Here is an 18,808-nt window from a genome sequence, read left to right as displayed (position 1 = left end):
GTCATCATTACATTAAATCCATTAATTGATTCTGACTAGCGTCTAGCTTGTTAAGCAGGTGGGCAGTCGGCTAATTTAGGCTCAGCTGTTTGGCGCTGTATGAGACTTACTTCACAACAGAGACAAATAAATGCAAGTTATAGTTTGGCAACTGAGGCTTAGGGGGCAAACAATACACACGTTCCCTGGCTGGTTAGCGGTCATCACTCGGGCACTCTGGATGGGGAAAGGGCAGGGAGGAGATGTGCGTGCAGCGCTGCTGCGGTGCGCCTCTGTTTGTGTCCGCTTTTTGCGTTTACCGTTGACAAAGGAAGAGAGGGAGGTGAGGGGCAGGGGTGTCCCGCGGGCACGTGTGTGTGTGTGTGTGTGGGGGGGGGGGGTCTGGCAAAATTAAAAGTAAAAAAATAAATTAAAAAAGTAACTTTCAAAAGGGCACTTGCCTTGTCCAGAGGGCAAAGGGCAGGTGCTCTAGCACCACCTCGTGTCTATCTGTGCACATCCCTGTGTGTAGGCTAGGATCTATGTCCATCCTCCCATTGCTCTCTGTAAAGCGCATTGTGTTGCCTCTGTATGATATACGCTATACAAATAAAGTTAGATTTTATTTGTTTTCCCCAAGTGATCAGGTTGCTATAACTGTAGTCATAGATGATGATGAGTAATATGTCTACATCATGCATTATAAGGCATTATGTATCGTTCTTAAAGGAGAATGCTCTTTTACGACAACCTGGACCTTATTTACGGCATATTATAAGACGTTTGACTCACCGAGATAACTTTGGTGTAATTTGGCGGCCTGTAGAAGAAATTTAAAATCCAGCACGAGCCAATTATATCCATGTAATGGTGGTGGACGGGGCACCAAGAATGCAGCTTCTAAAAAATGCATTTTCTGCCGCGAAACGGTTATTTTCATCAATCTATTTTTATGAATCGCTAGTTGGGCTTCCATAGAGCGAGGGCTTGTTGTGGTTTTCACATGCCTCTGTAATATGATCTTTAGAAACGTCTTTAGAAATGACATAAAGCTTCCCCACTTGCTCCAGCACGCATCCGGCACCAACAAGCCGATCGAATTTCTTCTACAATCCTCCGAATTACACCAAAGTTATCTCGGTGAGTCAAACGTCTTATAATATGCCGTAAATAAGGTCCAGGTTGTCGAAAAAGAGCATTGTCATTTAAGGCTTATGAATGAGTTTATAATGCAGTCTAAAGAGTGTTATTAAGGAAGTGTTACTTAAAGTTACAGTATTGACCAAAACATTGGAATTCACTGTGTTCAACAAAGACTATTGGCTGGCTGAGGGCATTATTTTATTAATGATTTAGAGCTGAACTTTGCATTGTGCTGACTCCAGAGATGGGGTGGCTAAGCTGTGAATTAAGCTCCAAATCCCCTGGATTCCTCTGGGCGGCAGACTGCACATCACCATGACGTATTCTGAAGAAATAAAAAATGGAGTCCCTATGTAGCCCACCTACGTGTTATAATCCTGCATAATGGGGAACTAGAATGTCACCTTGTGTGAGAGGAGCTGATATCCTTCTGTAAGGGAAAGAAAGTCATTTAAGCACAAGTGCAGATCAAATTTAATTAGAAGAGGGGATTTAAATTGCCACGGATCAAACACTGTGGATGACCAATTGGAAGGAACTTGGGCCATGGGCCAGATTCCATGAGCTGCTCACAACCCATCAAAATCCCCAGGAGCAACAGGGGTCGATAAGTCAGAACACAGCAGCCTTAATTAATGATGACCAGAGAATCAGCCAATGACCAGAATCTCAATGCACACTGATAAGATAAGAAGAAGAAAAAAAGCATAGGTATTTAAAGAAACATTTACTTTCATATCCTCATCAGTTTTAAACGTTCTTGAATAAAGTACGGCTTGAACAGATTCATAATTAATTTCATACCTTGGAAGGATTAAACGTTTGTTCAATATGAAATCTTATTCAGCCCAAATGAGCTGTAAATTCAAGTTGGTTAATGAGAACCTTTTCAAGTTTTCAGTCATGATGCAGCAGGTCATTTTTTTGTGCTTGTTAACCTGTCAAGAGTGGGTGCTTATTTTTACCACTTAATTGTCACCTCTTTGTTTCCTAGTAATTTTACTCTCATTATGTTTCACAGTGCCATCGATAGAAACCACAGGGCTGTCAAAGTCCATTAGTATGCAAACGCACGAGAGCACATATTCAAACTGTAGGTATATCAGTTTTCATCACAAGGATGGATGAGATGGATTGGAATGACACTAAGATGAACTCCATTTGAATCTATTGTGAGACGTGCTCATGAAGTCCAAGTAAAATAATGAATCACACTCTCATCTCTCCATCTGTGCTGTGGCCAGGCCTCTGTGGACATGTTGCTACTACACATCTTATCTTATTGTTCAAGATGCTTTTGTAGTCGTTGCACATTTTGGAAGACTTCATTTTTAGTCTACTTACTTGCAATTTTCTGTTTTAGGTTTGTTTTAGCCTACATTGAAGTTAATTTCACAATTTATTTCTACTCTGCACAGTAACCACTGTCAACTACATTGGTCATTTTCTACATGCAATAGCCGTACTGCAGAACCTACCTAGCCCTCTCAAGCTGTCTCAATATTTGCAAAATAGACCTCACGTGATGATGTAATGAGTAGGCTCCAATGACACATTTTCAAGATTACAGTATATTGCTTTGCATGATTAAGTTGATATTGTCTGATTGCACCAACAGGTACAGCACAGTGCTACACATGCAATAAAGAAGAGAGCGTCCATACTGAGGCCAATATTAATATTTACCAGCCGTGTTGTCTATTAATAATATGTCTGAGCTCAGCAAAAAGTGGAATTATTCCACGATGGTTCCACCATCTCCAATTCTCCAGGTGGTTCTTAGTTATAGAGACTGAGTGGCCAGGTGTTCCAGCTCTCACACTATTGACCAGAACAACAGTCAGGCCTTCCACATGGGCCTAAGATGAGTTAGGGCCTGTCCCGCTCCGCTAGCCCCCCAGCATTAATAGACCCCCTGTCTGAGCCTAATACCCAAGCCTCTCTCCATCCACCCAATCTGCCCTCTACCTCCTACAGAGCTGTGAGGCTCTGGAGGGAAGGACACCATCAGTGGCCTATCCTCCTATCATTATCACTGTTTTCAAGAAACTAGATATAATGAAGGAGACTGATACTGCTGGTGTGCATGTGGAACAGTGGAGAAGTGTGGATGATGGTCAGACGATTTCAGATGCTGTTCTACTGTAGTCAGTTCATTGATCAACATGTTCTCATTCAAATGAGTTAATGCACCTTTGTTAAGCATTTCTCAGGAGCCCCCCCCCCCCCCCCCCTCCGAGTTCAATGTCTGGCAGGGAAGTGCAGGCTCTCGTCTGGTTCAGCAGATGTACTGTAGGTTTTTGAGAAAAGCCTCTCATTGGTACAGCTCAATACCAGCGGTGCCAATCAGATTCAATCCCCTGACACTATTTTGCAAAGGTACCGTTGAAGAAAAAAAAGAAGGTTAGTACCCCAAGATGATTGTGACTGGTTTAAAGAAATACAGCATTTCCCCCCCATCTCCGAATGATAATGGAGTGCAGCCAGACCCTTCTCCAGCGCTGGAACAGCACAAAACGAAGTGTGGAGAAAGGTCTGGTTATGCAAGACTAGCTGGCTCTGATGTTATGGAACATAAGGCTGAAGGAACATAGGGCCTAATTTGGATGAGGAGAACAACTTAATGAGAAAACATAGGGCCTAATTTGGATGAGGAGAACAACTTAATGAGAAAACATAGGGCCTAATTTGGATGAGGAGAACAATTTAATGAGAAAACATCGGGCCTAATTTGGATGGAAACAAACTCAAAGAGTCACGAATCAAGTAGGCCCAGGGTTCGTAGAAGAAGCCACACACTTTTATGTACTCCCCTCTCCCAACCTGCACAGTTTATTATATTGGACACGACCTGTCCAATAGTCAGCTTGAGGGTGCCATGGCTCTTTGGACAGGACATGGACGGACATAGATCTATTTAGGCCTACTTGATTCATGACTCTTTGGATATTACAAACACTCTTGCTAGAATCTTGCACAATATGGACATCTATCTATCTATCTATCTATCTATCTATCTATCTATCTATCTATCTATCTATCTATCTATCTATCTATCTATCTATCTATCTATCTATCTATCTATCTATCTATCTATCTATCTATCTATCGATCTATCTATCGATCAGTCTAGCTACTATATTACAATGGGCGTCCTAACAAAAGGTGAGAACAGCATGGGAACACACTTAAGGTCTGATGAAGGACAAAGAACAGATAGATGATGCAGCAATGACATGCCACCACAAAGAAGAGAGAGAGAGAGAGAGAGAGAGAGAGAGACAGAGTACACTGACACACGTACGCCAACACCCACCCACTCATACCTGCTTTCTCCCACACTCCTCACATACAGACAGACCAGTCAAAGCAACGGTTTGTAAAGTGACTACAGTTCTTCAGCTTCACATTCAGATGAGGTCAATATTTTGTAATTCTTTGCATAAGGATGGGAGATCTTCATTCATTCATCTTCATTCCTTCATTCACCTTAATTCACACCTGCTCACTTTAATCTGTTACAAGGTTAAGCTGTTATATAAACTGCTAATTTTCATTACGCCGTGCACAGCCCATTATCAGGAGGATAGTGGGCCCGAATGCTGGTAAAGATACAGTTCCATCCTGACATCTGGCCATGTTAGCATTCAGTCAGACCTATGGACACCATGAGGTTGAAATAAGCCAACGATCTGACAAAAACAGTGGGAGTTCTAGCCACCGACTGGCTTGGTGGGTCTTGCTGTCAGGAACTGTCGGGAGCCGATTTTGGCAGGACGTTGGGTGGAAATTAGCTAATCAGAATACGGTTTCATGCAGGCGAAGGATGGGGTGGGGTAGCCTTGTAAGACCATCCTGATCTTGCACACTCACATTCTGTGTCTCACACACATCAGTCTGGAAAAGCTCAATATAAATCCATCAATATGTTTACTCTGAATGTCGTAATGTGACGTACAGAATCTGAAATATTCCATTACAATGACATGAAAACCCAAAACAAGCCGAAATTAATTGTATCATGAATCATTGTATGAAAATTGACCAGTGCACATTGGGTTTTTGGATTTAATTGGGCTATTGCTAGCATGGGCAGACAGCAGAGGGCAATTCTAGCCTAATGCAAATATGATTAAGTGCTTGTGTTGATTTACAAGATAACAAGCCAAGTCATTGAGAGGTACAGGATGATATGCAGCCGTTGACCCATTTTGCTAACGTTACAATCAGACTCTAATAACTTCTTGTCTATTCTTGCTGACATTGTCATTTGCCAGCCTAAACTGTTGTTTTGTTTACCTGCTATCCAGCACAATTCCGGTGCAAAAAGTCATGCCATCTCGGAGAAAAGTCTTTCATTGTTCGAAAACCGTCTTCATTTTGGAGAGTAACAAAACTATATTATCTAGAGACTGAAGTGTATTGTGCCTGTTAGTACGGTGGCCCTGACGTGTCACAACACAACTCATTAAATAAAGGCACAACACAAATCCAAAAAGCCACAACACATACTGTAAAATTCACACCGCACCTGTATATCGGTCTGACCTGCTCCATGCACATGCACCCAGCAGGTCACTGAGGTCTGCTGACCAAGCTCTGTTGGTTGTCCCTCGCACCAGGCTCAAGACCAGAGGTGACAGAGCCTTTGACTTTGAGTATGTGGCACCTAGACTGTGGAATGCTCTTCCTCAGGACTTGAGAGCTGCGGCTTCTGTGGACATTTTCAAGAAGCAGCTAAAGGCGTTTCTGTTTAGACAGGCATTTGTCGAATTAATTTGAATGTTGTCCTGTTTCCTGTATTTTAATTTTGTTGATTCTTTGTATGCATTTTAACCTGCGTGAAGCACTTTGTGAGTCCTCTGTGCTATACAAATACAATTGACTTACTGTACTTAATAATGCAAACACAAACACAAAAGTAGTCCACCAGCAAACATTGGATCCGATCACAAAAAAACAAACAATACTGTTGCTCACTTCTGTTGTGTTGCTGCTTACCTCCGTTGTGTTGTTGATTACTTATGTTGTTGTTGTTCACTTCCGTTGTGTTGTTGCCCACTTCCGTTGTGTTGTGGCTGATTTGTGTTGTGCCTTTTTATGAGGTTGCACCTTTTTAAGTGTGTTGTGCTTTTTTAATGTGTTGTGCCTTTTTTAATGTGCTGTGCCTTTTTAAAGTGTTGTGACAATTTTTATGTGTTGTGCCTTTTTTTTTGTGAGTTGTGAATTTCTTTGAAGTGTTGTGACTTTAGTTTTATTTATTTTTTTACTGTATTTTTTATTTTATTTTAACAATTGGTTTTCTACTCTACACCCTGGATCAGATGGACTGATATTTATTCTCGCACATTCCCAGACTGAAAAGTGCAAAATAGTGTATTTTGGCCTTTTTTTGATACTGTATTTTCTCGGGTATGGTGTGTCTCTGCCCTCCTCCCTCATGTGTCTACCCTGAGGGCAGTTACTCGGGTATGGTGCATCTCTGCCCCCCTCCCTCATGTGTCTACCCTGAGGGCAGTTTGTACGTCTTGTTGTAAGTGCGCAATACACCCCAACATGGGAGGATTCTGCCTCCTGCCTTTTTCTTCCCTGTTCGTTACAATACAACTACTGTATTTGAAACAGATAAGGTCTGCTGGATTAAAATGAATGTATCCACTAAAGCTGGAAATACATTTAGTGCTCCTGATTGACTGCTCCTAAGAAAGAGAGTAAGATAGACATAAACTGGGAAGAGAGACATACAGTACACGGAAACACAGAGTCTTTATGCACTAAACAAGGCTACGCCCCCTGACAGTATCACCAATTAGGACCCCCGTCCTTGCCAATTCGCTGACTATTATAAAGTATTATACAGTTCACAGAGGCAGGTTGAAGGTGGTGCTTGTAACCAAACGGCCTTGAGTTCGATCCCAGTAAAGTGGAGCTTTTTTGTTGTGTTAGTGCCTCATGTTGGGTTTTTCTTGTGAAGAAGAATTCTTTTTTTTGTCATACAGCATGCACAAGTGCACTTAGCTCAAACACATGTGTGTATGTGTGTGTAGTAACACACACATACACACATGCATCAGGGTCACCGATGAAAAGCTTGTGTTCTTAACCCATCTGGTCGTCCTTCCCCCAAGGGCAGCCGGGAGCAGACAGGGGGTGTGTGCATGAGACGCGCCCGGGGAACCAATCCCGCGCGGGAGAACATGTAGACTCCGCACAGAGAGGCTCGAGAGATACAGTATCCCACCCGGGTACCTGACAACCCTGGGGAGAACTCGCCCTCCAGTGCTAACAGCGTCTCAAGCGGGAATCGAACACAGGACCATCTTGCTGTGAGGAGACAGTGCAAAGCACCGCGTCGCCCGCCGCTCCCACTGTTGCTCCAGTGCACGGCTCAGAAAGGCGTTAATAGAGGGAATTAATTTTCTTTTTTTAATGATATTTTCTAGGGTATTTCTGCTTTATTGGATAGGGCAGTTGAAAGACAGACAGGAAATGTGGGAGAGAGAGAGGGAAGACATGTAGCAAAGGGCATGGGCCAGATTCGAACCCATGCCGCTACATTAAGGGCTAGCCTTTACATGGTACATGCCCCAACCCATTGAACCACCCCCAGGGATTTCATTTTCAAAGTGTGCAATATTAACATATTGGAATGATACCTTGATGCCTTGATAATGTAACTGGTTTTATTAATAAGGTTGTGGAGTACCTGTGCGATGCTCAATTCTCTGTCTATATAACCACTTACTTTATTGCTACATGATACTGTATAAGGCAGAACTTGAGGCACAACGGTATTTTGTTGCAGTAACTCTAAAAGAAGAGTAATAAAACATGCACTACTCTGAACTATTAAGCTTTGGCACAATCCTTACAATATGAAGTAGTATGTTTCTATCTTCTGCTCACATATTGGATGCTGTGTATAGATGTTCTAAAGGGACTTTTATGACTCCCCTCACCTCAGCGGCCAAGTAGCACAAAATCTTCTTCTTCATGTGGGTGTAGATGTTTCACTCCCTCCAGGCTCGGGGACGAGGGGCTATCCTTTTATTGGTAGCACAAAGTGATACCAATGAAGTGGAAAAATCAACAGACTCAAAGTTGATCGCTAAAATAAAATGAATTTCAATCTACCTCGGCTCAGTCTACAAGATGTCAGACGGCAATATTAATAAACTGTGTTTATTCTTCAGTGCTGTGAGTGAATCACTCTAGGAAAGAAAGATGATCAAATCTATGGGTTTAACGGAGGGCAATCCCACAGTGCTCCACCACAGTTTTAACATAAAATAGGCCCAGTTGATTTGGACTGAAGGTCCTTGCTATGCTGTTCCCCCATATGGAGTTCTATACTGTACTCTGTGCACACAATATCTCTAAATGTAAGATTTTTATGTCAAACAACCTTCCATAAAATGATGAGTCGCTCGGCATTCAGTATGAAGAGATGTGCTGAATGCGAGCGAATAATGTTTCTGTGTGAGATGGTTCATGTCATCACCACACATTATTCCGTCTGTACCCAGACAGATTCAAGAAAGAAAACATATGAGCACATATTATGAAGAGTATGTTGGAAACCTACATATTGGGGTATGATGATGATGATGATGATGATTGTGCCCAATACACTTCAAGTGCTTTGCAACATTGTCAATTTTAGGACATAGTCATAAATGCATGGCTGTTATGTCGAACAGGGACAAGTCCTTGTTTGTGTGGAGTTAAGTCATTAGCTGCCGAGCTACTTGCCCACCCCCGATGCCGTTTCCCTCTAGGATTAATAAACTATCTATCCATCTACAGCATCTATGTAACTAAAAACCTAAGCAAGCTGAAAAGTATCTTTAATCGTTTGTGAACTTCATCTCATCAGTCTGTACAACCAAATATTTGTCTTGGCTTTCCATAATGATCATGCATGTACAGCTACAGTATGTGTGACCGGGTCTGGACGTTTGGTCCTGATGTCAGCAGTACTCAAAAAGCGCTAGAGGGCAAAATACTTTTTAGTTTTATTGTTAACCGTTTTCCTTTTTTTTCATATTACAAAAATGTAAGTTGCGAAGTAGCCACTCAATGTAACAAACAACAGTTTTAGGTTCACTAAATAGTCATACTTTGTTGTCAAAGTAGGCACGTTTATGCTAATTTCTGGTTGGGGTTTAGGCGGCGTATTATACTGACATGGACGCCTGGCTTACCAGAATTCATGAAAGTCTTGATTTATGTCAGATACAGTAGAGTATGGCAACGCTAGTCTCTGATTCTGAATTAAATTAATTTTCACTGTTGTGGCCATACAGTAGTTTTACGCCAGCATACTTAGAATGGCACTGTGTCCACCTCTGCATATATACAGTAGTACATGTAACCTTGTTACAAGTGTCACCCAGCAAATCCCGCGGGACAGCTCTGCTGATGAAACTCACAAGCACAAACCACATACAGTAAGTGACAACGGGGAATGTAAGGGATGAAAGGTTTCTATGATTCAATACAGTGCCTGAATGAGGGCGTCCCATTTCTACTTGTCCAAGGCTCCATGCCTTATTCCCATGTCTCTGTATGAAATACAGTCATTCCACTTCTTTTCTGTTCAATTCTGTGTTGAAATATATGGCAAAGGTAAAGGGAGGGCATTGAATTGACTAGATCTTTTGCATTTGTGGTATAATTTGCTGTTTTTTATAGCAAAATATCTCTTTCTCGATGGTATTGAATGCAGCTAGCCAGTATGTAGCTCCAGCATGTTTCAGTGGCTGTCTAAGTTAAAGGTACTGTATGCTCGTGGAAGTCATCATACCAGGGGAATGGGTCACTCTCCTGCCTCGTTTCAGTGCTTGGAGGCATAGTGCACATGCCTCCACATTGTGCCTGCAGGCTTTGACAGGAGACTGTGTAGCTCGTTATATTGTTGATCTCTGGTGAGTGCTGCCCTGTTCGTTATGGCAGTCACGTCATATTCTGAAGTCTATGTTTAATGACAAACAGGACAAGTTAATTTGGCCCGTGGGAGGCAGTGGGCACAGAATTACATATTTTTTAGCCAAGACACAGAAGATGAAAGTAAATAAACCCTACAGTAAACAAACCACAAATTTGCTGTGCACAGCTGGAAATCAAGGGTATGTTTATACTTGATGAGTTAAATAGGATGTTCTGAATTTTGAGCAGTGACTAAGGGTTTTACCACTCTTTTTATTAAGTTGTTGTTTTATTTAAACCCATGTTGTAACACAAGTGCAAGTACACTAACATTATAACACATTATTACATAGCAAATAAATCAACATCCCAGAACTGACCTCATGTTCATTACATTTAAGAAAAACTCATATCTCGGTACTGTATGTTTCTTTTCTGGAAAGTTGAATCGGCTACATGTTAGAATGAAATGCAAGCAAGCTTTTATCATTCTCCTGTCATGGTACATTATTACAAGCCTTATTGGTTCCCTGATTTTCATTTAATCTCCCTGTGAGATGCGTTATTGCTCACCCTTTATGATCTCATATTGTTTTATTGAACATGCCTTGTGCTTCTCTGGCAATGCTCATTTTTATGGCTTTGCAGTAAATTTCCCTGTTCTGAATTAAATCTAGTTTTACTTCAAATGCTGCTGTGTGCACAGCCAGACAGTGCTGAACCAGACATAGGGGTCAAAGTGTGGTTTTGTTTGCGCAGCATCCTACACTGCAGTCGGCTACACACGGGGCACGCACAATAGATAACTATTGAACAGCATACAGTACTGTATATATTATAAATGCAAATAATATTGAACAGTTAGTGCTCTGAATAATAATACACAATTAGTCAATGTTGACATGCTGAAATGTTTTTTTTATTTTCATGGATACCTTTAAAACAACAACAACAACAACAATAATCATAATAATAATAATAATAACAACAATAATCATTATTATTATTATTACCACTACTACTACTACTAGTATATAATATATAAACAATTATATCATTAACCTATATCTGATCCTCATCTAAATTTACTTAAAGGGCAATGCTCGTTTTTGACAACCTGGACCTTATTTACGACATATTATAAGAAGTTTGACTCACCGAGATCACTTTTGTGTAGTTCGGAGGCCTGTAGAAGAAATTTAAAATCCAGCGTGAGCCAGTATATCCATGTAATGACGGTGATCGGGGCACGGTTGTTTTCATCAATCAGATTGGATGAATCGACAGTTGAGATTCCTCAACGCGAGGCATTGTTGTGGTTTTCAAATACAGGGTCTTTAGCCTCTGTAATATGATCTTTACACGCCTTTCCCCACTTGCTCCAGCACGCATGCGCACAGGCCAGCGCGCAGACTGGCTATTCTCCGGCTACACTCGCGGCTCACATTCTCTGCGCTACGATTGTTGTTGGTGCCGAGAATATTGTCGTCGTCATTCGTCAGCAACAATCCGATCGTAGCGCAGAGAATGTGAGCCGGAGAATAGCCAGTCTGCGCGCTGGCCTGTGCGCATGCGTGCTGGAGCAAGTGGGGAAAGGCGTGTAAAGATCATATTACAGAGGCTAAAGACCCCGTATTTGAAAACCACAACAATGCCTCGCGTTGAGGAATCTCAACTGTCGATTCATCCAATCTGATTGATGAAAACAACCGTTTAGCGGCCGAAAATAGATTTTGAGAAACTGCATTCTCGGTGCCCCGATCACCGTCGTTACATGGATATACTGGCTCGCGCTGGATTTTGAATTTCTTCTACAGGCCTCCGAACTACACAAAAGTGATCTCGGTGAGTCAAACTTCTTATAATATGTCGTAAATAAGGTCCAGGTTGTCAAAAACGAGCACTGCCCTTTAAGACAAAGTTTTAAGGAAGATACTGAACCAATACTATCATATTTAAATTGACTTTTGGAGATCTCCTGTTGATAGTTGAGAGCAAGGCCAGCTCTAGAGTTTAGGGTAGTCCACGTGGGAATGGATTTGGGCGTCCCCTAGAGGGGTCGAGGGACAGTCCCCCTTTTCTCTCCCCCATGAGAACATCTTGTAATAATACCCATGACATGGTTGATTCTGGTGAGCTCTAGTGTTCTGTCCCATTTTGGTTCACATGATTGGTCATAGTGTTCACCTATTCAACGATGTATTCCAAAAAAAATACAAAATTCTACTTTTGTTGTAATCTTATATCAAAGCATATCATTTCTTACTCCCTGGAAAACGGTAGGTCACGTGCAATGACAACAACAGGTCCCTTAGATTTTATAATATATATTAATATAATCTCGCAACATCCACCCGTCAATCAACGCTATCCTTCTATCGAATCTGTCTAAAGTTCATAAAACCCGTCCACTTGTCAATCTTCCAATCAAATTCCTCTAAACATATGTCCTACACTCATAGCTTGTTTGCGTCGGAAATACGTCAAACTACAGAAGTTAGATGATCTCAAACGTCCGTTTCAGTGCGGCTTTAACAACACACAGCTATGATTAAAAATCACAAATTAACACAATCAAATAAATCAGCTGGGAGTCCCCTAGGGGTGGAGCAGGGCCCCTAGGGGCGGGGCAGGGGCCCTAGCGCGTGGTTTGCGTGTAGGTAGTACTGCCGCTTTTTGCAAGATGCCAGTTTGACACATTACAATGATTTTAGTTCTAAGGGGTTGGGGGCTACAGGGCCGTAGCCCAGCCCCTGTGTGGGATTCTTCAACATGCTAGTCATATAAATCAAAAGAGCATTCTGAACTGATAAAGAGGAAGATAAATAGGCTCAATCCAATAGTGCTTCTGGAGAGACCTTTGGGCTCCAGGAATTCAAAACCAGCCCCCTCTTCAATAAGCCATGAGCAGATGAATGGACTTTTTCCCCATTCCAGCCTGATTGGTGCTGACAAACTATAGATCACCTGCAAGGGACTGCTCCCTATTTCACCAGGACCTGTCACCCCCCGTTCCTCAGCAACCTGAATCACTCCACTCCAGTCACACACACATCCAGGGGCTTTTGTGTGTGTGTGCTATATATATATATAAAAGCCCCTGGATGTGTGTGTGACTGGAGTGGAATGATTCAGGTATATATATATATATATATATATATATAGAGAGAGAGAAAGATAGAATAATTAATAGGATTTTTTTCTTTTGACAGCCCTAATATATATATATTTTTTTTTTTAGAGGTGAACGTAAGGCGTAAGGCATGTATACATGCTGTGTATGTATGACCAGGATAGTTTTATTTAACCCAACTTGTCTGTTCTGTACATTTGTAAAAGGCTTACAGACCTCTGCTCAACTCTCCCGACTGAGGGCTAAACGCATTTAAAAACATCTTGCCCCAGGCATCATGTACAGTAAAGCCTAATTGATTATGCGGTGGGCTTTATCAGCTAACCTTTCAGCTGTAGCGTCATGTGGGCAACATCCTGACTCCTGAAAGCAACACCTGTCTTTTTATAGACTGGCTTTAATTGGTAAGTTGGTTTATTTAGACCATCATTAGTCTGGCGTTTGTCTGAGATGTGCTGTGTAAAGTTCTTCCTGTGTGTTACTGGTGGGAGGTAGAAGTCAGCAGATGAAAAAACACACAAAGAGTTTATTGCCAAATAATGCTTATTTGAATAAAACCCTACATCCATCACCTAGTGCTGGCAGAAGAAAAACACCAGGTCTTAAACAGCCAGCAAATGATGTGTTGAGCTCACTCCCACCCCAGTGACTTTTACTTTGAAAAACCAGCTCATTCGGTCACAGAAAAGTGATGTTTTCTCGCCACAAAGATACGTTGTTAGTTTAGTACTTATTTGAACAGTTATACTTGTGAATGATGAAAATGGCCTGGGTACTTCGGGCATTGCATGAGTTATCAATTGAATACATTGGATGATTTTCTCCCTGTTAATATTTTGTTCAAGGAAAACTCTTTTTCAATACATCTTTTATTGCCCAGGGCAAAACTGTTTCTTTGATCCTGGCAAGCCTGTGCATAAGGATCATAAGGAACGGTGCCATATAGGGAATAGCTTATTTTATCAATTCCATGAAAGTTTTAAGCTGGTGCCCATTAAACACACACACACACACACACACACATTTGTATCTCTGGACATTTAAAAGATTGATAAAAAATAAGGAGCAATTTTTGTAGAGCCAAATCGCTTCTCTACTCGACCCAATGGCCGAATAGTAATGAGCTTGTAAATTTGTGTTGCATCACAAGTCAATCCTCAAAGCATCATGCTTGTTAGGGCTCTGGGCCTGAAGATAGGAGCTGGGGAAAGGCCAGGGGCTTTTAAAAACAGTCTTCTATTCAAAGAGGGGATGAAAGTGTCTTTTTTTTACCCTTACTCTCCCCCAGCTGTGTAGCCCTGGCACTCTGTAGCATCAGTGCTCTACATGTGATGTAGCTGAAAAACATAATGTTGAAAAAACAAACACCCAAGGAATTCTCAATCATCTTGCAGCATAAAATGTAACGTTATAGTGCCATTTGTCCCTGAGAAATGTACAGTGGCGATTGTTTTTAAATTTCAAAACATCAATGGGATTTGTCAACCCACAACACGATTTAAATCCCCATCAGTGAGAGGAATCTCTTTTAACATTCAATTGTCCTTGATAGAAAAACTGCTTGAATTAACACCTCTCTGCCTGTTGTAGAATGTAGAGCCTCTTTGGGGCTGTAGAATACTGTGATGTAACCCATCACGCTGGGCACTCGTTGAGGCAAATCCCCCATGCCTTGTTACATGGCAGCTCTGAGGAGACTGAGAGCTCTCCCTAAGCACACGCTGCTGCCAATGATGCACAGCGTCCTCTGAAACAATATGATCCTCTAGGACCATAGAATAAACCAACAGTCCGCCCTCCCCCCAAACACACACACACACACACACACACACACACACACACACACTTGGTTTGGAGGTTTATTCTTGGGAGAATAAATCTGGGGCAGTGAAGACATTATAAAGTGAAAATAGTATACACACAAACTACTGTACACTATGTGACAGAGCCTCAGTCAGTATGTGATCTGAAGATATCACTAGCATACTGGATAATCTGATGGATAGAGGTATTTCACCTGTCATCATCATCATCATTGATCCTGTAAGATGTAATAGGTACTGTACAGTAGGCTAGGCCAATCAAAATATGTTTTGTTCAGGAAATAGTGCGAGGAAAGCAAAAGCTAGTGGTCTATATATTTTACTTTTTTCTTTTTAACTAAAGTCAGGCTCACCACTGTTTAAAAAACCCAACAACTTCAGGAATAAATAGTTGGGACTCACACACACAAAGGGGCCGTTGTGATTCCGCACAATGGAGGCTTTCTTTCTCTATCTCTGTCCTCAAAGCCGCAAATGGTCTGGCGTGGACAAGTTTGCATGTATTTTTAAAGAGACTCTGGGGAATAAAAATGGGACACACCGACGGAAAGCTAAATGTCAGCATGTCTCTTGTGATTTCATAAACGTAGCTACACCTACAGACTAGAGACTTGAGCAGTATGGTTTAGGTGGGGCTGAGCTGGTGTCAGCCCACTCTTTACACCAAGGGCAGCGCTTTCCCTTTTCCCATTCGCTCCCCGGATTTTCCAACAGACAAAAGAAGGAGAGACAGAGAGAGAGAGAGGGAGAGAGAGAGAGAGAGAGAGAGAGTGAGTAGGTGGGCTTATACAGGAGATCTTGGAAGCAGATCAAAATAAAATGTGGATGAAAAAGCCTGGGTCCGTCTTGTGCAAAGAGCTACGCAGACTGGCTAAAGTAGGCGCCGAGGAGTCCCCCTCGCAGCCAGCACACGTCTTCGGGTCCCGTTGACATTACCAGCCGGTGCTGCATCTCACATACACAGAACAGCCCAACAAGCATGACTGACATGGAACCATCGTCCAAACAGATGTGTCGTCAGGTCTAATTCAGTCACCGGGATCAAAGGATAAAAATGTCTCTCGCGCGAGAAACGGCGCCCGAGAGCAGCCCTGTGAGCCTCCCTCATTGTCCTCATTGTGTGATCTTTAAATGGGAGACAATTTGCATTATGTGGCATTAGTAGAGGGATTAGGAGACATGATTTATGCTTGCGAGACATTCTTCATTTGAGCAAATGAGTTTCTGTTCCCAGCTGAACAATGGCGGACTGTCTGACCCTCCCTTAATCTCACCGAACAAAAAGGGCTTGCTAGACCGGAACTGGGGGACCTTGTTATTCAGCCTCTGATTAAGCCACTGCTCCTAAATTAACATTAGACCCGCTCTCTATTAATTTCCACTGTTATCATTATTAATCACGGTCCCGAGAGCCAATCACGGGCCTGAGACCAAAGACATGACTTTTCTTCCGGGTCGTCACATGTGCGTACCCCGTGAACTGAGATCATCTGGAAACGAAGTGACAGTCCTTCTTGAAATAGATCTGTTGGAATGACTCCTCCTCCGTGCTAAGGCTGCTGGGATATCGTTCATATCATTTTCCATGACATGTGCAGAACTCATACGTCAGCATCAGCGCCATACCTGAACCTTGATCGGACCGCTGTCCCCGTGGTACTGCTCAGTGACCCGGCATACTCGTGAAGGGGGGGTGTGGGTGTGTGTGGGGGGGCAGGTTCACGATCGTGGCACAGTGACAGCGGGGTTGGTAAGGGCAGTGCTCCTGCCATAATCATGATGTGCCCAAGGGGACATCCGAGTCAGGATGATTGGCACAGTTCTAGCAGAATTGTTGGGGTTCGCGATGAGGAGGGACCTGGCTGTTAACACATGGCACAGCGCTCACCGAGTGAGATGAATGGTTTTGACTGCGAGGCGGCAGAGTGACTAGGGATCACTGGATGTAATTGGGTTGAGCCAAATATGGGCATCCGCAGACCGCTGCTCATAGCAGGAGCCAATCACACGTTTCCATCCCTGCCACGGTTCCAGTTGTTCACCTCAGGTGAAAATCCTCCAACCTGTGGAGGAGCTTCTTAGGAGCTGATGTTTTTAATAACACACTTTTACACTAGCTTGAGACTAGCTAACTAGTAAGTACAGTATGCTGACTATGTCAGAACAGCTTGCCAAATAAATAAAACCATATGGATAGATCTCAGCTTCAGTCTTGAATGTTGGTGACTTGTGTACTACACTTGTGGGTTTGGCCTTCAAGACTTCCACATAATGCTGTAATGAAGAGAAACTTTGATGCAAACTATTCAACACATACAGAGGCTGGTCCTGAACCCTTGACCCTTCAACATGCTCATCTAATTCTACCCTAAGTCCTCGCTACTGTGGCAGCTGTATGAAATGATGTAAATTTATTGGTGACTTTGAGATAGCTCTTTACTATTCAAATGAGCCCTGCCTCGTCCGATGCTAAACGGTCCACATATTGGTTGGCAACCACCGCCTCCCCGCAAACAGCTGTGACCCCACGCAGGAAGTCAGACATCCCACTTCCTGTGGCAAGCTGTGCCGCTGGCTCTCCTGGCTGAGAATGGCTTTCTAATTGGTGTCCTCTCACCTCTGGGCTCTGAGATGCTCCTGTTTGACAGGTCTTGGCAGCAGGAAGAATGCCCTTGAAGAACAAACCTCCCCCAAAAAAGTCTGATCTGAAAAATGCTAAATATTCACGCACACTCAAAGTTTTTTTTTCTGAAAGTGAACTAGAGGGGAGGTGAGATCTTAAAGAGGCATGAGGAACTATCTTCCATCGACATCGTCGAGAAGGAGGACGCCAATGAACTCAAATACACTTGAAGGGTTTTGTTATTAAAGCTGGCATGCAGGCAAAAGCAACTTTTCACGGAAATCTAAAACCACAGTGTGCGAACAAGGTCACTATCGATCTCAACAATCTTACGGTTTCAGATTGAATTTGTGTTTTGTTCTCGAATAGTGTAATATCATCATGATACGTTCATCGTATAAGAACTGTGGCTATAACAAAATATTAGAATCAGTGTCACAACACAATGGTCACACAAAACTCCCAATAAATAATGTTCATGTATTATGCGAAGAATTAACACAAAGGTGAACATTAGGGATTTCACATTGTGTGAAAAGAGTTTTGATATTGAGCAGGCCGACTACACCTTTGACTTTATCAGACGATGTGCCGAGGGAAGGAGCACCATCTACACTGCTCAAGCATGGGCCCTTGGGCATCAAACATCTAAATGTCAGAGCTGGGGCTAAATTCAAAGGATAAATTATTCATATGACCCCAGCAAGGCAGCAAAGGAGGTCACCAGCAGCCCTCATATGCAATGGGGAAATTGACAGCAAGCAGCACCGGAGCAGTCTTCAGAGCCCTGTTTTGAGGAGGAGGGGTCAGCGCTCTAGCAGCTGCTCAAGCAAGCAAGGGGGGGAGGGGTGACCTGTTCAGTAAACCATAAACAAGTGTGAGGAATATGCAAAAGGTCCTGGGGGGGGGGCGGTGTTGAGGGGGCCGTATGGTGATGAGAAGGAAACGAGCGCGCACAAAGCCAAACACTGCCGCGTCACAGCTGATTTAAGGATCTGCTTGATCTCGTTTATCATCCCCTAATGCGTTTGAACTGATGTGAAAGAGTGGGGATGGCGTGAATCTACGCTGTCCTTATGTGACAAGCCAACATTCATGGCTGATTGAAACAACATGCTATCTGTCATGTAACGTGTGGGTGCACATTGTTCTGTGGCACACTGCTGTAAAAGTATGGTA

This window comes from Borostomias antarcticus, assembly GCF_949987555.1.
Source record: "Borostomias antarcticus genome assembly, chromosome: 14".
NCBI lineage: Eukaryota > Metazoa > Chordata > Actinopteri > Stomiiformes > Stomiidae > Borostomias > Borostomias antarcticus.
Note: the sequence above shows the minus strand (reverse complement) of the source record.